We start from the raw sequence: 12,839 nt of genomic DNA on the forward strand, positions 1-12,839 counted from the left end.
CACTGTATGTACAAGTTACTGTTCATTAAGTTCTTACATAAAAGAAATGAAGTGATGAGTCTTTTGGGGAACTGATGAAAAGTAGCGCAAAGAAACTGGGAAAGTTATTTTCCTTTCTCTCAGTGACTAAAGGTCATTTCAGTTTGCTGCAGATGAATAAAACAAGGTGTGGTGATATTAGGTTTAAGTTTTTATAAAGGGCTAAAAGCCAGATTCAGTTTGATGCAAGTGAGTATAGTGTTATTATGGCTAATATACGAGAATATCTACAGCTTTGCTTTAATCTAACAACAATACATTTCGTTATCTTATTCACATCGACAGCCATGGCATGTTGCGTTATTATATAAGCTTGTAGTTTGAAAAACAGAATCACCCTGTAAATGCTGCAGCACTAATGCTAAACCCTCTGTTCGTCTTAATGTGGACTATTTATTTGTGGGGTTTGTTGCAGAAATTGTAATTTTGTTTCTGAACCACGTTCTTGAACCTTTTCTTAAAGCGCAGTTTCTAAATTGGCTACGGTTTACCCTGGGCAAAGATGCGACTTTTATCTTATTTTATTATTGTTATTTGTGTTAATGTGGTTTTATGTTTTTGACATTCAACGTGAGCTTGATGAGTTTCGACAGGAGGAATCTCATTTTACAGACATCAGAGACAGGATTCTTAACAGTACTGAGGATTGTCGCACTCAGAAAAAAACTCGGTGAACAAGGAATATCCAGTAAGAATGCGGTTTTTACGCAGGCCCCCGTTTCACTGAAAACTTCATATTAAGTCACTGATTGAAAAAAAATAAATGTTGATTTACATTGGAATGCTTTTAAAAGAGCAAACAGGGAGAAGGGCCACGTGAGTGTGCATGCCAGGGTATTTCCCCAGGACGCAGTGTTTAGTTTGCTTAAGGCTGTCACATTCAAGCCAGCGCATCTTGTTGGCTGAGGACGTCCCATCATTTCTCGTATCCAGCGATCCAGTGTGTGTGTGGACTGAAGGCTGGGGGCAGACTGAAGCTGTAACAGAGGCCGACCAAAGTCAGATGCACAGTGAGAACCTTTTTCTTCCTAAAACACTACGCGGAGTATCCTACGCTGTTTTGCGTCACATTATTCGTTACACATCAGTGGAAGATTTGGTTTGTGGCTCGGAGTTTGTACCAGCGCCCCAAAGTGCGTCTGTCATACGGAAAGATTATATTCTATGCTATAGAATATGTGGTATGTTTTCTTTATTAAGCCTTTACGTTTTCGGGTTACATTTTAATAGCATCTCATTGTAGCCTGTATCCTAGTCCAGCCTTTATCCTTCTACAAAATGTAGGCTATGACAGCATAAGTCAGTGCGGGCGCACTTAATAGGCTCCCATTAAAAATAAGGTCACTTCAAACCGACTGGTGTGCAGCAGCAATATTACGGGCCTACTTACTCAAACACTATTATTAAGTAAGCTAAACTCCTGAGTGCGTGGGATCCTAAGAGAGCAGGCTTGTTCGAGCTTTGGTTCACTTTTCCTTTCATGTAAATAACAACAACAGCTTTGCCACAGTCCGACACTCTTGCTGACATGAGCTTATCACTGCAGCCTGGTGGCCTGCGGTTATAGAAGAGAAAGGAAATATTCTGGAGTGTTTCATACGGTTTCCTTTGCTGCTCCCGCGGCCTCAAGATAAAGATCTTAGTTGTTGTTTTTTTATATATATACTGGTTTTGGATCAACCAAAAACAGGCTAATAATTTGACATAGTCTATATGAAAACTGGCCTAAAATAAGCCACATATAGTCTCATACCGAGGCAGGTCCGCAGCTCAGTTTCATTACATAGGCTTATTGCCATTCTTTTCTTTAAATTATAAAACGCCCCATTAATTTTTGACACAGCTGTGGGTTTTCTTACTGTACTGAGGTGACTGTTCATATTTTAATATCACATATTCTACCAGAAAACCTAAAATAAATGAGGCCTCTGGTATCATACACGCACGCCGAAGTGCGGAAATCTGTCAAAGGTCCATAGCCAATAAATGGCTGCTGTAGGCGCAGTACGCACGAAAATACCGAAGGTTACCATGACTTCGCCGAAGCCAGTATGAGACAACAAAGGCTATATGTTTAAAAAAGATTAAATTAAATAAAGCTGCAGGTGATTTGACCAATATTTTGACGCCCTTTTGCACAACTTTCAAATCTCTCCACCCGTATTTTACCAATAAAGCAACAAACCAGTTTTGTAAACAAATAATAAAAGATATTTATTGTGACTAAATATGCCCACTGAAGAGATACTGATGGCTCAGGTGATTTGAAAACCACCTGTGTCTTAATAGCAGGAAATGATCTTCTAAATGACTCTAAATGGCCTTAATCTCCAAACAGATTATTGCATCAGAGATTTGACATTTAAAGCTCAAATGAGAGTGTGGAAAATATGATTTACATCAGAAAGTCTTAGGGGTGAATACACACGTTGTTAAATCTCCGTTGTCTCTGCTGCGTGAAAATCAGCCCAGACACTGGAAACAACAGGATTGAAACGTTTAAGGCTGTGTTCATGTCTATTTCTATTCTTTTTACTCTCCCCTGTATTTGGGGCCTGGTGGCTTTGAGGTTAAGGTGTTGTCCTTGAGGCTGAAGGTGTGTGGGATCGATGAGCAGTTGGGTCATAACGTGGCGAACGTCAGCGCGCACGGCTGCGTGTAAACAAAAGAACAAAGCACGAGTGAAGAGGTCGTTTCCTCCCAAGGCCGAGTGTCTTATACACGCGTCTGAAACTCGAAAATTAAAGGACTGACTCTCCCAGTTCAGGCTCAGACACACAACCTGTGTTTGAACCTTTCATAAGTCTTAACCTGCGCACACTGTCGGCCTACTTTAAGCTTTTCCTTACGTCTGCTTATTGTTATTTTTATTTTAATCAAATTTCTTATAGAGTGTCTTTAAGATTATAAGATCTGCTTTTATCACTGAGGTTCAACCTTAGCTCCAGCGGAGTATTGACTTTTCATTACTATAAAAAGGCTATAAATTTTGAATTGTTGCATGGGTGAACTAACCATATAGTCGTTCTCTCCAGCTGATGCCTCTGTGGCTTTATAAACTCTTTATTTTCACTGGCGGATTTCTACAAAGTATGAAATCCAGACTCTTAACATTTATGCAAAATATTTTTTTCTTTCCCAAAGTGCACTTTTCTTTTACTTGGTGGTCCTGTATAACAGTTCTATTTCACCTAAAGGGCCACAAGGAAATCTGCATCGCACACACACACGCACACACTCACACCACCATCATCATCATCATCATCTGAGCAAATGGCTAATCAGCCCTTGTTCCGAATGTCAAATTGACGTCAAGGCTTAATCAAACTCAGAATAATGACAGGTTAACCTAAACGACAGAGCTGAGGTTGGCAAAAGCGTCCCAGCAATAAAAAAAAAGGCAAACACCAGGCCGTTTTAGAAATGCATTTATTCCCGCTGTCAGTTTGTACCAAGGTGACTGTGTGGGGTCGCCTCCGCCTCGCAGTGCAGATTAAAGCTGCAGCAGGGGGGATGAGGCAGGCTTTGTCCACGTGCTCCTTCTCTCTCCTGGGCTTTGAACGGCCGAGTGTTGGACAGCAACGACTTCCGACATAAATTACAATCAGGAGGAAGAGTCAGCCGCCAGGAATCTGCAGATTTGGAACATCCAAACTCGATGCAATTTAATCATTAGGGGGGAGCCTTTGTGGTGGCATGATAGCGCTGTGGTGTGAGCAATGGGAGGTTGACCCCAATTTTTGAGAGCGGGTGTTTGTGGAGTCAAAAGGTCCATGCTAAGACAGAGCCCAGGTTGGGGGTCTGGGGGGACTTAAGAGGCCGCCCAGCCACACACAGGACAATTTCTCCACGATTAAAGAGTCCTTGATTAATCTAACTTATGTGCCAAAACTGCACATGCTGCGTATGATCCCAATTAGAATGAAACCCAACTCTGTGCAGGCCCAGCTCCGCATTAGCTCTGCCATTCTTCTCCTTGTTTTCACTGGACCCTCCCTGACAACATGCCTTTTTTATATCACACTGTTGGGAGAGATAATTCTAGGTATTGATATACAGGTATGGTCTAATTGTTCAGTATGCTTCTGATGGGAATGCATGAATGATGGAAAACTGAGTTGACACAGTTCTCTTACTGCTTAGATATATTGTTTTAAAATGAAGCCAGCAGGTCCTCCCTCCAGAATACCACCCCCAGGAGCCATTACAGTTAAGTTTGTGTTAGTTGTGGGTCACTGGAAGAGCTGAAAATGAAGGGGTCCTTCTTTCAAATTACATTTTAAAAATGAAACATTGTGAAAAAAAAACATGTTTTCTCACTTACCTGCAGTGAATATTATTTTATTCCTCTAAACTGTAAGCCAGGGATTTTCCTCAGCAGTTAAAGGAGACCAGCCAGCGCCTGACAGATTCAGTAACTGACTTCCTTTGAACGAGTGGACAGATCTGAACGAATGCAAATGTTCCTCCTTTTCTGCTGGATGCGTAAATAGGAAACTGCTTGCTAATTTACAAAACATAACTCTATAAGGTCATGATACTTTGGATCTCTGTCTTGAAGATGCCATTTTAAAACATTTATTACAGTATTCTGTCCATATGTTACGTTAACAGTTTAGCACACAGCAGATCTTGAGCCTGGTGTCGATTCAAGTGAATACAAAAATGGTACAGATTGCACAGAAAGTGGGAGAGATGAGGGCTAATAGGAGTCCCGGTGTTCTTAACTGGGACATGGTGATGCTAAAAATACACATACAGTACATAAAAATGATCACAACATCTTTTTTAAAAAGTCCCCCCCCTCCTTACTGATGTCACTGTAAACTGTTGGACTTCTTGTTTTAGTTTACTTGAGCTTATTTAGACAAAAACATTGTCAGGAATTACACAAAAAGTCATATGATTTATTTCCAGGTAGAAAGTCGTTCAAATTCTAAGTGTATTGTGGTAAAAGCAGAAAGCTTTACCACTAGATGTAAGTAAAAAGATAACGAAATTTATATGTGAACTTACCCTTTAATATGTAAATCTAGAAAAGCTTACATTCCTAAATTATGGTGGAATCGCTGCCAACCAGCTGGATTTTCTATTAATCATGACTAGATATCATTTACCAAGTTGACCAGTGCAACAGTCAGGGTGCACTGGAAATAAAAACAAAATAGTTTGATGATTCATTTCCTAAGTAATTCTCCATTTTGCATGATAATCAATTATCCTGGCAACCAGCCACAGTCACATTAACACATGGTGCGTTCACAGACTCTCAGTCTTATTAATAGCTCAGTGTGATTCCCATTCATTATGACTGTCAGCACTCTGAGGGGACATGAAATGAACCACGGAGCAATATTTGCAGTTTGACGTGACAGGGAATAAAGTCCTCACTGTTTCCCTTTCTACAACAGCTTGTGTCAGTGAGTGGGCACTCACCCAGGGCTGCACTTCAAATAAATACTATTTTCTGAGTGTACTCAAACTTTAGAGTCATGTTTTATAATTCAGAATGACCCAAATGCCATATCCATCTGAAGGGAAATTATTTTTCTCAGACTTTCATTTATGTATGTTCTTCCTCCAACAACTACATCCCTGGGTATCTGACCTGCTCAGTCAGAAACGTAATATTAAAGTGACAGCACTCTAAATTTATACTCATCATGATGGCCATTATCCTCAGTGAGATTATGTTTCTATATATTTCAGCAGTCTTATCACTGCACTTCAATTCCCATAAATCAAGACATCCCATGCACATATACGAGCATGCACATGCATGCGCATGCAGGTCACACAGTACCCATTCCTGCCAGTGGCCTCACACAGTTCCACTGATCCACAGGTGGTGGTAATGAGCCAAGAAAAACAGCCCCGCACCAGCAGAGGCAGGGAAGAAGACTGCTAGGAACCACACATCAGTGTAAACAATGCAGGATTTAAAATGCTTAAAAATTGGTTTGGAAAATCTTTCAGGAGGAATGTAATACATTCACCCACACAATGTAAACATGCCGTAACTGCTGTTTCTTTCCAAGAAAATGGGTCAGGTCATCCAAATGAGCAAAAAACACATTTTTCACTTACCCATAGCAGCCATACAAATGGTAAGTACATGCTAACTCATGCTCATGCTGGCTGTTATTTCAAAAGAGCTATTTGTCTGGGAGAAAGCAGGTTCAATGGAAACTGCTCCAGAGTTGACCCCATCTGATCCAGATTTCACAGGCACCAGGCCCATTTTTTGATAACAACTATAAAAACAGAATCAATCAAAAGATGCCACAAATTCTAAGGGGGTGTTTTGCCTTATACTGAGTGGCCATTTTATTAGGTACACCTGTACAAGGTACACCCCAGACCCTGGTCATGTATGTAGGGATACAGGAAGGACATGAACATAGAAACAGCTCTCACCATAATAGCAGCCCATCTAACTGTGGCCTCAGTAATAAATAGATTGGAATTATACATTCTTGTCACCAGACACTGAACATTAGAAACTCTGAAAAGGTCTGATGATGGCCATTGATCATATGTAAGGTTATTTACATATAAATTCAAAACACAACACAGTGTGTTCCTGTCCTGTGGCTGGTTAATAGCATGTGGCAAAAGAGACACTTCACTTGAATGGTATTGCAGTCTTTAATAGTCACTATAATAATGCAAATTATAATAGAAGCAAACATACATGCACTCCAAGTCATTTTTAGACTGTCGGCTGATTTCCTGTCTCTCACATCACAGCTCTCAGCCCCGCACCTAATGGGAGAAGGCATTAGAGGACATAAACAAGAGCACATCAGCCCCACAGCTCCTCCACCATGATGCCCCCCCTTACAGTCAGCTCTGCGAGCACAGCTTGCAGGAAACGTCAGCTGGTGATTGATTTGAGATGGGCGATTCCTTGACTTCATGCTTGTATAAAGCAAGACAGCTGTTGGGAGAAATCAGATTCCCGCAGGAGCTGAAGAGACATATTTTTTCCATCTGTTTAACGGAGACATCGCCTTTCACTAGAAGAGTAAATAAAAAAACATGGCCAAGTTGTGGCAGGAGGTCAGTGAAAGCCTCATTATATAGCAATTACAGCACAAAACCCCTTCCCTTTCAAAATCCAGCTTGAAAGTCAGTCCCACTTTCTAAAGCTTTTCAGAAGTAAGACATGACAAGGCAATGATCTATCTTTGGTAACTTCAAGACTTATACTAGTCATGGTGCACAGCAAGAAATTCATCCATTCCTTCATTTGTTTTGGGGAAAGATTCCATTGTAGTTTATTCTTCAGAGCACAACCAAATCTTTGACTTCTTACACACATTTCCTTAATCCCCCTCACGAAAAGCCAGTCAAACACTTCACTGTTTGAATTGTTGAAGTTTCTTCCATGCATTTTCCCAAGGCCTTCTTTTTCCCCAAATTGTATATAAATTAAAAACATCAGGAAAGTTTGTCATGCCCTCTTCACATTGTTTTCCAAGAGCTGCTTGGACAGACCCTTCACTACAGGCATCTTATCATGACCTGACTGTGTGGAAACAGCTTCATTTCTCATTCAAGCCCTCCATAATTCATTATGAATGTATGTGCTGTTCATATTTTGCTTCTTTAGATGTACCTGATAGTCTTAAGCATTTCTCTGCTGGCTAAAGCAGCCAAGCAGTGGCTGTGCGAAAGCACTTTGTATCTTAAGTGATTTGGATTATGAAAACAGATGAACCCCAAGAAGCAGAAACTTATTTTGAACAGCAAAGAAACACTATAGAAAACATTAGAGCCTTTAGAGCTACTGCACTTTTGACTTGTGATTCTTATCATTCCGCATAACTCTTGTGGTGACTCATAAAACAAAGCGGAATATGTTTAGTTCTGAAGTTATTATGTGAAGATGTGTTATTATCTTAAGTATTAGTAGCTGAGGTTGGTGTGCTCAGTACAAAAAGGTGGCTGTGCAGAGGGCCTGTAAAGATGCTTTAAAGCACCACTTGATCATCTGAAGAGCTGTTTTCTAGTAATGGCTCTACAGTATATGGCTCTGACATTATGATGGATTATGAATATTAATGCATTTGATTGCCACTTAGCACAATTACGTCCTACAATTTCATAAATTGCAGGAAAATAGCAAAAACAATCTATAACCAGTTCACCAATCCCATGGTGTCATCTTCAAATTGCCAGTTTTGTCTGACCAACAGTGACACACACTGAGATGTTCGATTTACACTTAAGTAAAATGAAGAAAATCATCACATTTAAGAATCTGGAACCACACAGTGAATGAACTAATTGATAAAGAGACTAATCATTATTTGGATTCTGGGTTCACTGTCAGTGTTTATGTGTTAATTCTGGACTCACTTTCCTTCAGACTTAACAGTAGCATTTGAATTTGAATCTATGGTTTGTTTAAAACCAAAATAGATGATTAATGCATTGTAGAACAAATGTGCATGAATGGACGAATGATTCCCCTTATACCCGTTACAAACAAGTACAAGGAATGTTTTCACCATTTATAATATCATGACAGCTTGACTGCAGCTGCATCATACTGTTGCAATTATGAATAATTCTGAATCGATTAAGCTATCAAAGAAACAACACAGAGAGCACAAAGCTGTGGTGGCTGTTTCAAAGGCTGTAATCAAGCTCCTCAGGGGTTTGTTGTAGCTGTAGCATTATAGCATGTCACGTCTGAATATTAAATGGATTATGAAGTCAAACAAAGTGACATCTTTAGAGAATGCATATTGATGCACTTTTAGGAAACATGCCTGAATGTTTATTTGAACAAGACATCCACAGCACAATCATACTCCCCAGTTTCCAGTAATTGTTTTAATTTTACAATCTTTTGTTGCATGTCCAGTTCTCTCTCATTTGGTTTGATTGCAGGCTGTTGGAATATTCATTGTGGATTAAAATAACAGAAGATCTTTGGTGCTTATCGAGAGAAGCACACAGTCGCCATAATCTCCCAGATGTGTTTCACATGGCCTCTGGAATGAGTGGAGAAGTTTCCTCACAGGCCTTATGTGGAGTTCAACAAAAACAATCAGCAGCACTTCTATGATGGTTTTGGAGATGGTAACAAAAGGTGACAGTTATAATCCCCACTGTACAGCCATAACTAGTGACAATATATGTGGAAGAGATTCCTTAACATGAATGTAAAAGATGGTAATGGAAAAACCGTTGGCCATGATGTGGACTAAACTGGAGGACCTAACCTCCTCTCCAGGATCTGTTCAGGCTGTGTGATCAGTTTGTCAGTAAACTGTCCTGCCAAGAAAAACATAAGCATCGGTCATGTCAGCAAATACCCAGAAGGACAGATGTTCATGTTCAAGAGACAAAGCCCTCTAGCAGTCATAGGAATTATGTCAGAGGAAGCTAGGTGACGTTATAATAGAGAGCAGTCCACAGAGAGAGGAGGTCTGGATAGATAAATATTGGACTTTAACACTGGAGGCTGTTCGTTACCAACAGTAAACACTGACTATTCTTACCTTTACCCAATTTGCTGCTATTGTAACCATTACTAAACCCTATAATGTTGAGTAAGTACCCAAGCAACAATCTTTCACCAGCCTTAACCAGGTTGTTTTTGTGCCTACACTTAACCAAAACTCAGCCACAGTGGTGTAAGGCCAGAGACACACCAAGCTGACATGAAAGAACTAGCAGTGATGTAGCCTGACTACTGCATCACCTCATGTCACCTTTGTCTGGGTCAGTCAGGTTGGAAAAGTGACCCTTGAACACACCACACAGATGACAGCCAGAGGCTGACTAGCACATACTGTATGTGCTGTGCCTACATAGGAGAAATAACTCCCCCTACCAGCAGGTGGCAGTATCTGTATTCACCATTCAGAAAGGGAAAGAAGAAGAGCTAGACAGCGGAAATACATGCTTAAAAACACCTCACATTCAGCACAGCTGCTGTTTGTAGCTGCTTCTAAATGAGAATATGTCTAATAAGACATTACAACTGACACTGCCGTTCTCTGTCTCGGTCTTTTGGTTGTGGAAGAAGAAAGGAGGTTGTTGAGGTGAAAAACAAGGAGGAACTACACTAAATGGGTAAAATCATGGAAAGGACAGCAACAGGCTGAAGGGGCTTTCTTGAACCGGTCTCTTCTTGTGAACTGATTCCCTAAGCTCAACAGCCAATCAGAGTGGTCTCTCTCACTGATGAGGCCCCCCGCCAATTCAACTTGACTGAAAAGCTACTGGCAGGATCCGACTAGCACCAATGGTGCCAGACACACCAGAAAGAAGAGGGCAATAGATGACCATCCTTTGGCTTGGTGCGTCACAATTAAATCCTGGTGCTGCCACCACAAAATACTTTGCTCCTAGAATGTCCACTGGAGGCAGGCTCCAAAAGGGGGTCAATCCCCACAGACTCTCATGTTAAAATGCCCAACTTTACAGCAGAAATAAACATGTTTAGAGCCTGGTACAAAAATACTTTTGGTCTCTATAGCTAATCTCCCCTTCCATGACAACCGTACAGCAAGTAAAGTTTATTATAACTCACCTGTTTAAATTAAGTTGAGACTAAAGGTTATGCATTTAATTAAGCTTGTGGCCATTTTGAGTGACAAGCGGGAAGGTTCCACCGCTGGTGGCTAGCCGCTAGCTGTCCAGCCAGCTCCACTTACATTCCACCTCTTTGCCTTTTTTGGATTAGCTGTAGCAAGTGGAGTGAAAGGCTATTAATATGTCAACAGCCAGACTTGAGTTTCAGAGCTGCTATTCAGAAAACCAATAAGTGATGTCACAGTGGGTTTGTCCAGTTTTTATATACAGTCAATGAACTTCACAGCAAGCCAGATCTGGGTTTGAACTTCCTGGCTGGCCTTTCTCTGTGGAGTTTGCATGTTCTGCCTGTGACTGTGTGGGTTTCCTCTGCATACTCTAGCTTCCTCCCACAGTCCAAGGACAGCAGGTCAGGTTGTTTGGTGACTAAATTGCCTGTAGGTGTGAATGCAAGTGTGAGTGGTTGTCTTGTCTTTGGGTGTGAGCCCGGTGAAAGACTGGTGAACTGTCCAGGATGGACCCCACCTCTTGCCTGGTGTTAGCTGGGATTGGCTCTGGTATCCCCATGACCCTCTACTGGATGAGTGGTATTGATACTGGATGGATGAATGAATATTTTCAGCTACCATTATTCTAACCAATGAGACCATCATGTAGATGAGCAGGTACTTCAAACGTAATTTGTCAGTTTAGCAGTGTGTTGTGCTTTACAATACATCTTGCAGTTGATTATTGGCACAAAACAGAAAAAACTGGTATCCAGTGATATTGTTTATTTTACCACTGGGTATATACATTATAATAATTATATCATATAAAGCAGTAGTCTACTGTATAGTTCCAGTTACACCATAGAGTGACACGGGGAAGTTGTAAGCCACCTGAACTTAGTGCCAAAAATGTGCACATATTTACTTGTATGCCCACATGTATCACTATCTCAAGGGATAATATGTGTTTAGTCTTATTTTGGTGGTCTGGACACTATTTCTATTGGTAATAATAACAACTCATACTCTCAGAGAGATGGTACTTGCCATAGCTGTACATTCAAACAGTTTTCCTGTGCATAGTGATTAGTGATGTTTTGTTTCCATTAGCTTTTGCTTTTCTCTCCAAATGAAGTGGTTTGTTTAATCTAGATAAACAATTGTTTATAACTGATTGTCTGACTCTTGTTGGACAATACAATGTTATTGAAAGACATGCTGGGCAAAGCTGCAAGTTGTAATAGTGGTATTTTGGAGTACTATGAGTGCATGCATTGGTGTCATTACTGATAATCAGTTATCATATTATATTATTAAAAATATGTGTACTACAAACACAGCAGCATGAAGGGCTGAATAAATGAGTGATCTAGGTTTGAGTAAACACTTTAATGGTGCAGTGCAGCACATGTGATAATGCTCAATTCTTTTCAATTCTGTGCTTTTAGAGTGACTCTTGCTGTAATGTTTTTGCAGCAGGAGTTAATGAAGCCAAAATTTCTTCTGCCAAACCACTGAGAGCTTTAAACTGTGCTGTGACACTTCAAATGAAAAAAAAAGTTTTTCGTTTCAAGGCCACCCAAGAAAGAATGACAGATTTTCCTATTAATCTAGTGTTACAGTGCATTGCTACAGCCAAATCAAAGATGCATATTAGATCAATTATTTCTCCTTCTATTCACTGCCTCCCCACCTCCACCCACAAACAACACTACAGCTGCCAAGAATATCTCACCTGACACAACAGTGTGCTGCTTAAATTCATGACCTGTTACCACACTGGGGGGCACAGGCAGATAGGCCAGTGCATCCCATTAGATACCAGGACAGTGTGCATTAAGGAGCTGGCTCTCTCAAACATACCGATCAAAATATTAATGGTACGTTCTAAACACAGTGCCTTTATCTGACAGTGATTTACTTTACAAAGACTTTAATCCAAGAGCGTGGAGCAGCTCTACTCATTAGCAGTGGCCTTTAACTCGCACTCCAGGGTGACATGCAGGTGGACACTGAGCTCACAGTGACGTTTGTGTTTATGTTATCTTTTCATAAGCTCTGTTTGAAATTAGCCAAACTGCATCACTGTTTAACTACGTGCCAGTCAAAATGCACGCTGCCAGATGGGTGCCTCTTCTACTAACCTTGCACAGAGCTGCTCGGCCACACGGGATTTCTCTCTTCCTGTCGACTCCCTGCTTTTCCTATCTGTTGTTCCTCCTCTTTGTTTCTCTCCTGCAGTGCAAGTTCTGTCAG

This window comes from Monopterus albus, unplaced genomic scaffold (assembly GCF_001952655.1).
Source record: "Monopterus albus unplaced genomic scaffold, M_albus_1.0 scaffold203.1, whole genome shotgun sequence".
NCBI lineage: Eukaryota > Metazoa > Chordata > Actinopteri > Synbranchiformes > Synbranchidae > Monopterus > Monopterus albus.